Raw genomic sequence first — 12,105 nt, 5'->3', positions numbered from 1 at the left:
GGGGGGTTAGGCGGCAGGTCCCCAAAGGGTTCAACTAAACCAGCACAGAATAATAAAAAGCTAGATCTAGCAAGACTGTGTACAAGAATAAAAGGATGTGCATCCAGGGATGGTTCTAGGTACAATGGGGCCCCCAGTCAACATTAATATTGGGGCCCCTTTGACAGACCTCTCAAAGCAGCACTATGGGCTGCCAAATTCGCCTGACACCCCACAAGGGCCCCAACAGGTTTTTCCCCAACTGTATTTGGTCCCTAGGGCTCCTGTAGCAGCTCATGTGTTTCGGCTGGCACGTGCTTCTCCATGTGTCTGTTGCTTTGTGCACTCTGATCTTCATCCATGTGGAAGGGGCCTCTCCTCCATGAACTCCATGACCAGGCACATGTTATTACATATACAGTGGTGTGAAAAACTTACAGAACTTACAGTACTTTGTTCCTGAATTTCTTTGGATCTTAGCATGATGTCTAGCTTTTGAGGTGCTTTTGGTCTACTTCTCTGTGTCAGATAGCTCCTATTTAAGTGATTTCTTGATTGAAACAGGTGTAGCAGTAATCAGGCCTGTGGGTGACTACAGAAATTGAACTCAGGTGTGATAAACCACAGTTAAGTTATTTTTTAACAAGCGGGGCAATTTCTTTTTCACACAGGGCCATGTAGATGTGGAGGTTTTTTTCTTACTAAATAATAAAAACCATCATTTAAAACTGCATTTTGTTTTCAATTATGTTATCTTTGACTAATAGTTAACGGTTTTTGATGAGCAGAAACATTTAAGTGTGACAAACATGCAAAAGAATAAGAAATCAGGAAGGGGGCAAATAGTTTTTCACACCACTGTAGCATATGCCATATCATTTAGGAGAGGCACCCTGCGAGTATGAAAATGGAAGGGGAGCCACGGACATATGGAGGAGCGCATGTCGGACAGAACAGGTGAGCCGCTACACTGCTGGGGCCACCAGGGGTTAAAATAATGTTGGGGAAGAGCAGGGGGCCAGGAAGTGCTTGGGGAGAGAGAGAGAGAATTTTGTCTTTGTAAAAAGCAATCACACACATCACCATGGCAGTATACATTTGCATTACCTACTTATTGTGAACGTGTGGTATTCAAGGACCCACGTGGTGATATTTTGGCTAAATAAAAACATTAAACCTTTCTAACCCCTTTCCCCTATATTCAAAAGTCAAAACCATTTTTGGGGGATTTGGAATTCCAAAATGCTCATAAGTACTGGTGTTGTTTGAATTCTAGTCACCCTCAAATTCAACTTGCATCATTTGAGCTTTATAGATTAAACCTATTTTTTTTTTAAATCGTTATGGACAACAAATGGAAAATGGATGGAAACAGACCAAAAGACTCCAACAAGCACAAACGGACACAAACTGAAACTACTGTACTTCAATGAAATTCAAGTTTGGCCCCCAATTTAACCTGAACAGGACTACAAAGGTAGACTAGGGCAGCAGAACTCATGGCTGAGGAGATGAAATTGTCATGAAAGGAAATGTTGAAGAAGGGCACAGATTTCACCCTGAAAGGGATCATTTAAAATAGCCCTGCAGGGTGGCCTACTGACTGTGCCCTTATTGGCTGCAGTTCTCTAGCGCTTTGAGTCTGACAGGAGAAAAGCACTACAAGTGTTAGGGTTGTTATTATTATTACCCTAGCAATGCTTGCTTTACCTAGGTATCAAGGGCTTCCTGGTCAGTGTAAGTAATAATACATTTGCAGTGTGCTTGCTACACATGGCAACTTTCCAATATTTAGTGAGTATGGCTCAATGTTCTATCCCACCTTCAACCACCTAAAAAGATGTAAGAATGATGCAGTAAAAAACATAGTGGTAAGGGGAGGAGGACTATACACCGGTTCTTTCCTTTTTTCTTTATTCATCTTTCTTCTCTCAACTCACTTCTACATAACGAGAATAAATATAATGAATAAATAAAATAAATGGATTCCTGGCGGATTTAAGATTTCATATCAGTTCATATAGTATTTTCATTGGACTTGTGTATTAGTCTTGCTCCCCTTATATTGAATGTAACAAGTCATCATTGGCCTAGATGTTGTGTCAAGCTGGAGATAATCACGTCCTCCATACTGAAAGATAATATGTTTGTAATATACTGAGAGATTCTGTCATATCTGTTCTTTCAACTGTACTCTATGTTTTTGCTTTTTACAAAACAATAAAAAAATGTTGAAAAAAAGAGTAATGCGGTAAGGAGGGCTATGGTGCTATCTGGTCCTGTCTGTAACGATTGGTGTAAAACACAGACGTCTGATTATTGGGTGATCTGCAGAATCACCAATAATACAGACTCTATACCTGATGATGTGGTGATCTGCAGTATCACCAATAATGCAAGAATAGAAGGCTGAGAAACAGAGGTGTAAAGTGTTTGGTGCAACAGTAGATTAAATGGATAGATCTCACCAGAGAAGCTGGTGAGTACTATATAAGACAACAGTGCTAGACCTCACCAGGGGAGCTGGTGGGTACTAGCTGCAACAACAGTGCTAGCCCTCACCAGGGGAGTTGGTGGGTACTAGCTGCAACAACAGTAGTATTAATAATAGGTCTTTACCAGAGGAGCTGGTAAAGTACTAACAGCAAGAGTGACTGACAACAAAGTTTGGCTAAACCTTACCAGAGGAGCTGGTAAGGTACTATCAGCACAAGCGACTGAATAGTTTAACTAGACCTTACCAGAGGAGCTGGTAAGGTACTATCAGTCTCAGGAGCTGTATAACTTAAACTAACCTCACCAGAGGAGCTGGTGGGTATTTAGTCAAAAGAGCACCTCACCAGTGGCAAGGGCCCACTGGTGAGTAGAGAGGTCAGACAGGCAAGGTTTGGCAACTGAGAGGCGAATACAGTACAGAAACGTGAGGCAGAAGAATAGCGAGTTATCAGGCAGAGGTTCAGCAACTAAGGTCAGATAGGCAGAAGTACAGAATCGATAAGCAATAGCAAGGTCAGAGTATAGCCAGAATCATACACAGGTAATCAGTAATACAATATAACAATAGTCCTAGTCTTGTGTGAAAATCCTGGTTTCCTTCCAGATCAAAGCACACCGGATACTAGACTAAGGTCTGAGTACTAACACGAGTGTATTCGCAACAGCAGACAAATTGCAAGTGACCAGTGAAGGCTTAAGAAGCTGAGGAGAGCTCACAGCTGCACCCCTTACCAATCAGCCAATCTGAGCGGCGTGAGTCACCTCTGACGTCAGCCGACCAGCAGGTCAGCTGACGCGCCTTCTTCCAGCATAAAGGTCCTGTCTCCGCGCGCGCCCGCGCGATACAGCGACCCTATGAGCACGAGACAGTACCGTTCCCGGCGTGCTAGACGCCGACAGAACGGATGAGGCCTGTGAACAGGGAACAAAGGCGGCTGCGGGTATACCCTGCGTGTCCGCAGCCGCCATAGTTGCAGATTTTACACTGCCTTTATAAGGAGGTGAAAAGTAGTCATGCCCACCTGGGTAAATAAACAGAGCAGTGGAGGGAAGCATGAGCTGTCATAACTACTCATCATCTACTGCAGTTATTCTTCATCTACCCTACTCTCCCTCAAGCCACCTTCTCCTTAAATCCATTTCCCGCTGGAAATCATTCAATGTCAAATGAGAACAGGAGAGCAGTAAGCAGAGCAAGACAGGCGGAACAATAGGCACTGCAGTGCAGGGGAGACAAAGTAGCCAGGACAACACTTGCTTCCATACACCACTTTCCATGAGGGGGGGGGGGACAATATTATACTAAGAGGTGTGAATGTGTGTGTGTGTGTGAGGGGGGGGGGGGGGGGTAGGGGGCAGGGAGGGTTTGCATGGTTATACCATGGGTTCTAATGCCATATTCAGCAGACATTACTTTACTTGGCTGATATTGTCATCGGGAGTAGAAAAGTGTCATGGTGGCCAAAGTGTTATGGGTGGAGGGAGTCAAGAAGGCTGAACTTTTATAGGGGGGATTATGGCTTTTGTCTTATGACCCCTTGGTTTTTTTCGGGGCCACTTCAAGTGTGGGGACAAGGTGGAAGAAATGTAGGGGACCCCCACCAAAAGTTTTCTAGGGAGCACCAGAATGTGTAGTTATATCCGTTATGTTTCTTTAGGGTTCTTCTCAGGGACCCTGTCTTGATCCACCTGCCCACTTAGATGTTTTCTTCTTAATTGCCAGAGGTCTCCTGGCTGATTGCTAGAAGTCTTCTTTTATGTTGTTTGAATAAACTTTTCCTGCTGCTTGCATCTGGGAATCTTCTATGTTGCTCACAGGTGCCTTTGTTGTTTGAAGTGACGCTGTCCGCAGCATGCATCCTCTTCATGTCACATTGGACTAGTTTCTGTGTAGCCACCAGCCCTGTCTGTATTTATAGAGTCAGCAGTATGACACCACTACATGATGTATCTGGGTTAGGTAATTGTGACAGTAAATTGATATAATCCATAGCCAGAGGTGATTTGAGTTTCCAGCTTCATCATCTTGCCATATCTATAGATTTAGGTGAAGCTTTTGTAATTTTCCTTTTGTCCATAACTTGTAAAGAACCTTTAAAGTTGGAGTTGATAATCAAATAAAATGTACTCCCTATATAACTCCTTGTAGTCACCACATTTCCTACATAAAGATAATGGCTTCAATTCATCAAGCATTACCGCATTCGGTAATGCTGAAAACAGCTGACTTTACGGAGCACTTAAGAAAATGTTAATTCATCAAAGCTGTTACTGCATGAAAACCTGAAATTACAGAGCAATAAGATAAATTACCGACTTCTGCTCAACACATGTCAGCAAATGTCAGTAAATGTCAATTCACGGTGGCGTAGTGGTTAGCTCTCTCGCCTTGCAGCACTGGGTCCCTGGTTCGAATCCCAGCCAGGGCACTATCTGCAAAGAGTTTGTATGTTCTCTCTGTGTCTGCGTGGGTTTCCTCCGGGCACTCCGGTTTCCTCCCACATTCCACAAACATACGGATAAGTTAATTGGCTCCCCCTAAAATTGGCCCTAGACTACAGTACTTACACTACATAATAGGTGTCCTAACTCTGGCCCTGTAACATGCATAGTGCAGACATGCAAACACATTCATTGCATCAAACCTATCAATGGATTAGGAGCACACATCCTAACTTCCTCTCCTGGGAAAGACAGTGCATCTTACCAATCGCACAAGGGAGCTAATGTTATGTGTCCATGTGCACAATGCGCATACACCAGCATAAGCTGTCTGCATGCTGACAAACATACAGGGGAAGGGGGGAGTGCACCGAATTGGACCCTAGCCACAGGGGTCAATGATAAGAATAAACATACATATATCCAGGCACATCGCCTCTAGTTAGGACATTAAATAAATTATTAGGGAAAGGGAGGTGCTGAAGGGGGTGTGGCTAGAAAACAGCAAAAATCTATTAACCCTTCGCACACTCACATGCAAATGTTCAAACAATTGCATTCACAGATTCACTCATCCAGGCACAACTGTTATCCCTACAGCTAAATTAAAAGCCAGGGTTTTAGTTCACAGAAGAATGCATTCTTATGCTTAATCACCTATACTGCGCAGAAGTACCCAGGTAAACATAGGTGTCCTAACTCTGGCCCTGTAACATGCATAGTGCAGACATGCAAACACATTCATTGCATCAAACCTATCAATGGATTAGGAGCACACATCCTAACTTCCTCTCCTGGGAAAGACAGTGCATCTTACCAATCGCACAAGGGAGCTAATGTTATGTGTCCATGTGCACAATGCGCATACACCAGCATAAGCTGTCTGCATGCTGACAAACATACAGGGGAAGGGGGGAGTGCACCGAATTGGACCCTAGCCACAGGGGTCAATGATAAGAATAAACATACATATATCCAGGCACATCGCCTCTAGTTAGGACATTAAATAAATTATTAGGGAAAGGGAGGTGCTGAAGGGGGTGTGGCTAGAAAACAGCAAAAATCTATTAACCCTTCGCACACTCACATGCAAATGTTCAAACAATTGCATTCACAGATTCACTCATCCAGGCACAACTGTTATCCCTACAGCTAAATTAAAAGCCAGGGTTTTAGTTCACAGAAGAATGCATTCTTATGCTTAATCACCTATACTGCGCAGAAGTACCCAGGTAAACATAGGTGTCCTAACTCTGGCCCTGTAACATGCATAGTGCAGACATGCAAACACATTCATTGCATCAAACCTATCAATGGATTAGGAGCACACATCCTAACTTCCTCTCCTGGGAAAGACAGTGCATCTTACCAATCGCACAAGGGAGCTAATGTTATGTGTCCATGTGCACAATGCGCATACACCAGCATAAGCTGTCTGCATGCTGACAAACATACAGGGGAAGGGGGGAGTGCACCGAATTGGACCCTAGCCACAGGGGTCAATGATAAGAATAAACATACATATATCCAGGCACATCGCCTCTAGTTAGGACATTAAATAAATTATTAGGGAAAGGGAGGTGCTGAAGGGGGTGTGGCTAGAAAACAGCAAAAATCTATTAACCCTTCGCACACTCACATGCAAATGTTCAAACAATTGCATTCACAGATTCACTCATCCAGGCACAACTGTTATCCCTACAGCTAAATTAAAAGCCAGGGTTTTAGTTCACAGAAGAATGCATTCTTATGCTTAATCACCTATACTGCGCAGAAGTACCCAGGTAAACATAGGTGTCCTAACTCTGGCCCTGTAACATGCATAGTGCAGACATGCAAACACATTCATTGCATCAAACCTATCAATGGATTAGGAGCACACATCCTAACTTCCTCTCCTGGGAAAGACAGTGCATCTTACCAATCGCACAAGGGAGCTAATGTTATGTGTCCATGTGCACAATGCGCATACACCAGCATAAGCTGTCTGCATGCTGACAAACATACAGGGGAAGGGGGGAGTGCACCGAATTGGACCCTAGCCACAGGGGTCAATGATAAGAATAAACATACATATATCCAGGCACATCGCCTCTAGTTAGGACATTAAATAAATTATTAGGGAAAGGGAGGTGCTGAAGGGGGTGTGGCTAGAAAACAGCAAAAATCTATTAACCCTTCGCACACTCACATGCAAATGTTCAAACAATTGCATTCACAGATTCACTCATCCAGGCACAACTGTTATCCCTACAGCTAAATTAAAAGCCAGGGTTTTAGTTCACAGAAGAATGCATTCTTATGCTTAATCACCTATACTGCGCAGAAGTACCCAGGTAAACATAGGTGTCCTAACTCTGGCCCTGTAACATGCATAGTGCAGACATGCAAACACATTCATTGCATCAAACCTATCAATGGATTAGGAGCACACATCCTAACTTCCTCTCCTGGGAAAGACAGTGCATCTTACCAATCGCACAAGGGAGCTAATGTTATGTGTCCATGTGCACAATGCGCATACACCAGCATAAGCTGTCTGCATGCTGACAAACATACAGGGGAAGGGGGGAGTGCACCGAATTGGACCCTAGCCACAGGGGTCAATGATAAGAATAAACATACATATATCCAGGCACATCGCCTCTAGTTAGGACATTAAATAAATTATTAGGGAAAGGGAGGTGCTGAAGGGGGTGTGGCTAGAAAACAGCAAAAATCTATTAACCCTTCGCACACTCACATGCAAATGTTCAAACAATTGCATTCACAGATTCACTCATCCAGGCACAACTGTTATCCCTACAGCTAAATTAAAAGCCAGGGTTTTAGTTCACAGAAGAATGCATTCTTATGCTTAATCACCTATACTGCGCAGAAGTACCCAGGTAAACATAGGTGTCCTAACTCTGGCCCTGTAACATGCATAGTGCAGACATGCAAACACATTCATTGCATCAAACCTATCAATGGATTAGGAGCACACATCCTAACTTCCTCTCCTGGGAAAGACAGTGCATCTTACCAATCGCACAAGGGAGCTAATGTTATGTGTCCATGTGCACAATGCGCATACACCAGCATAAGCTGTCTGCATGCTGACAAACATACAGGGGAAGGGGGGAGTGCACCGAATTGGACCCTAGCCACAGGGGTCAATGATAAGAATAAACATACATATATCCAGGCACATCGCCTCTAGTTAGGACATTAAATAAATTATTAGGGAAAGGGAGGTGCTGAAGGGGGTGTGGCTAGAAAACAGCAAAAATCTATTAACCCTTCGCACACTCACATGCAAATGTTCAAACAATTGCATTCACAGATTCATTGAACATTTGCATTGATAGGTTTGATGCAATGAATGTGTTTGCATGTCTGCACTATGCATGTTACAGGGCCAGAGTTAGGACACCTATGTTTACCTGGGTACTTCTGCGCAGTATAGGTGATTAAGCATAAGAATGCATTCTTCTGTGAACTAAAACCCTGGCTTTTAATTTAGCTGTAGGGATAACAGTTGTGCCTGGATGAGTGAATCTGTGAATGCAATTGTTTGAACATTTGCATGTGAGTGTGCGAAGGGTTAATAGATTTTTGCTGTTTTCTAGCCACACCCCCTTCAGCACCTCCCTTTCCCTAATAATTTATTTAATGTCCTAACTAGAGGCGATGTGCCTGGATATATGTATGTTTATTCTTATCATTGACCCCTGTGGCTAGGGTCCAATTCGGTGCACTCCCCCCTTCCCCTGTATGTTTGTCAGCATGCAGACAGCTTATGCTGGTGTATGCGCATTGTGCACATGGACACATAACATTAGCTCCCTTGTGCGATTGGTAAGATGCACTGTCTTTCCCAGGAGAGGAAGTTAGGATGTGTGCTCCTAATCCATTGATAGGTTTGATGCAATGAATGTGTTTGCATGTCTGCACTATGCATGTTACAGGGCCAGAGTTAGGACACCTATGTTTACCTGGGTACTTCTGCGCAGTATAGGTGATTAAGCATAAGAATGCATTCTTCTGTGAACTAAAACCCTGGCTTTTAATTTAGCTGTAGGGATAACAGTTGTGCCTGGATGAGTGAATCTGTGAATGCAATTGTTTGAACATTTGCATGTGAGTGTGCGAAGGGTTAATAGATTTTTGCTGTTTTCTAGCCACACCCCCTTCAGCACCTCCCTTTCCCTAATAATTTATTTAATGTCCTAACTAGAGGCGATGTGCCTGGATATATGTATGTTTATTCTTATCATTGACCCCTGTGGCTAGGGTCCAATTCGGTGCACTCCCCCCTTCCCCTGTATGTTTGTCAGCATGCAGACAGCTTATGCTGGTGTATGCGCATTGTGCACATGGACACATAACATTAGCTCCCTTGTGCGATTGGTAAGATGCACTGTCTTTCCCAGGAGAGGAAGTTAGGATGTGTGCTCCTAATCCATTGATAGGTTTGATGCAATGAATGTGTTTGCATGTCTGCACTATGCATGTTACAGGGCCAGAGTTAGGACACCTATGTTTACCTGGGTACTTCTGCGCAGTATAGGTGATTAAGCATAAGAATGCATTCTTCTGTGAACTAAAACCCTGGCTTTTAATTTAGCTGTAGGGATAACAGTTGTGCCTGGATGAGTGAATCTGTGAATGCAATTGTTTGAACATTTGCATGTGAGTGTGCGAAGGGTTAATAGATTTTTGCTGTTTTCTAGCCACACCCCCTTCAGCACCTCCCTTTCCCTAATAATTTATTTAATGTCCTAACTAGAGGCGATGTGCCTGGATATATGTATGTTTACACTACATAATATAGACATATGGCAATGGTAGGGATTAGATTGTGAGCTCCTTTGAGGGACAGTTAGTGACAAGATAAATATATATATATATACACTGTACAGCGCTGCGTAATATGTCGGCGCTATATAAATACTAAATAATAATAATAATAATAATAATAATTCATCAAGGTTACAGCATTCGTTAACACATTCGGTGATTATCCCCAGCTCTCCTCTGTCGGTAACTAGCTTCGAATGACTTCCGGTGGATGTCCCCATGATTGACAGGAGCAGGCAGCCAATAGAAACAGCCCCTGTTCTCCTGCAAATGCTGCTGATAGGCAGGCTTCTCCAGTGGAACAAGCTTTTAGACCCCCCAGGCAGTGAGCAGAAAGAACCAGACAAAAGATATTTTCCAGGCACCCTTCGGTGGTGTAACCCTTTGAGTCCCTGTTTGAAACTGCAAAGTTGCTAGTGCTGAAATCAACAAGCATGGCATTTGTAAGGTCTCCAGGAAGTGCATCTAAGCTGTGGCAATTAAATAAAATGTTAAGAAAGACTGATGGACAGATTCAGAGCAGCAGAGGCAGTATAAAAAAGAATGAATATAACAAATGTTTACATCTAAAGGGATGTCGGGATGCCTTGTAACAACACAGACCCTCCAAGCTGCTCTGCACTGCTCTGCTGTTATTGAACAGCCTTTGATGAATTTAAGCCATAGTAGTTTGGTAAATTACCGAACATCTACCACATGTGTGAAAATATTGATGAATTAGCACACACAAGTGTAAAATACTGAATGCGGTATTTTAACGACTGGGATTTTGTTATCGAACAGCCTTTGATGAATTGAAACTATTATGTCCTGTGCTGTGACAAAACGTGCTCAGTGTCCTGGGACAAAAAGTGGATATGGTCGTAGACGATTGTGGGTAATATCAAATATTGAGGGTAAATGTATGTGACCTAAGTTTATGTGCTGTAGCCCATCTGATACTGTATCAAATCTGCTTCAGACTCCATCTGCTTTAATATTCTCATTGTCAAGCTCTGTAACACCAGTATCAGGCAGTCTCATCCTTGACTCTTTATTGCCACCCTGAAACTCCCTGCCGCAGCAAACTAGGTTATGTTGGCACTTAACGCCAACCGCAGAAGCTGGGCACAGCTATACCACTAATGCTATAGTTTGCATCCTGCGTAAGGGCCCTTTTACACTTAATCAGTTGCTCTCAGTTAAAACGGAAGTAATGCTCATGCTTTCCTATGGCACCTTTCACACTTAACGCGTTTTAACTGAAATCTTCTTCCCAATGCACTGCTATAGAAAAAACACCTACTAACCTGTACCAACGCGTACTAACGCACACTAACGCGTATCAACTGATTAAAGTGAAACTTAAGTCAGGAATAAAAAATGAGATTTACTGACCTGGGGCTTCCCTCAGCCCCCAGCAGCCGATCGGTACCCTTGCAGCCCCGCTCTGACGCTCCAGGACCCACCGGCGAACACTTCCGGTTTGGCCGTCACCGGCCGACAGGCATGGGAACGCGAGTGATTCTTCGCATTCCCAGCCTGTATATCACCCCCTATGCTGCTATTGCGGCCAGCTGGCCGGTGACGGCCAAACCGGAAGTGTTCGCCGGCGGGTCCTGGAGCGTCAGAGCGGGGCTGCGAGGGCACCGATCGACTGCTGGGGGCTGAGGGAAGCCCCAGGTGAGTAAATCTCATTTTTTATTGTTGACTTAAGTTTCACTTTAAGTGTAAACGGGGCCTAAGGGTAATTTGAGGTACTGGTGATCTCTGGACCCCAAATTACTTCTCCCTCAAAGTTGCTATGACTCGAAGGGGAAAAGTATTTAATGCCACCGGGAATTTGAGCCACCGTTTGGCTCACCCTGTGCCCAACTCACCAGTGGTGTTATAATGATACTGGGGGTGGAGGTTCGCGAACCAGGTTCGGGCCATGTCTAGTGCGTGTGTGTGTTTATGCATGCATGTAGATAGATAGATAGATAGATAGATAGATAGATAGATAGATAGATAGATAACCAATGCACTGATTTTTCTAGCTGGGGAAGTGGTTAAGCAGGTAGTAAAAGCCAGTGCTGAAATGCACAATACACGCCCTGCATATGTCATACCGGCAGGGCTGAATCAGTATGAAAATGACAAATCACAAGAACATACATATACCTCTATGAAAATAAAACTGAGTTGATTCATAAGTTATACTTGTTCATTCCTATTTTGTATTCAAATATTGCAAACCTCGAAACTGACACAAGATGGTTAAAAGTTAAACACTTTACCCTAATAAAGTTTTAAACATTTAAAAAGGCACATTATAATACAAACTTTTCCTACACAGAAAGACATTCACACTAATGGTTAACTGCT

General features: G+C 43.4%; 1 protein-coding gene across 1 annotated transcript in view; it reads right to left on the bottom strand.

Moving 5' to 3' along the window:
• The window catches only part of SLC7A11 (solute carrier family 7 member 11), a 414,966-nt gene that overhangs the window by 402,206 nt on the left and 655 nt on the right, over positions 1-12,105 (bottom strand). The gene's annotated exons all lie outside the window — the stretch shown is intronic.

The sequence above is a fragment of the Hyperolius riggenbachi genome, chromosome 1, assembly GCF_040937935.1.
Source record: "Hyperolius riggenbachi isolate aHypRig1 chromosome 1, aHypRig1.pri, whole genome shotgun sequence".
Taxonomy (NCBI): Eukaryota; Metazoa; Chordata; class Amphibia; order Anura; family Hyperoliidae; genus Hyperolius; species Hyperolius riggenbachi.
Note: the sequence above shows the minus strand (reverse complement) of the source record. Positions and strands in the feature narration are given on the sequence as shown.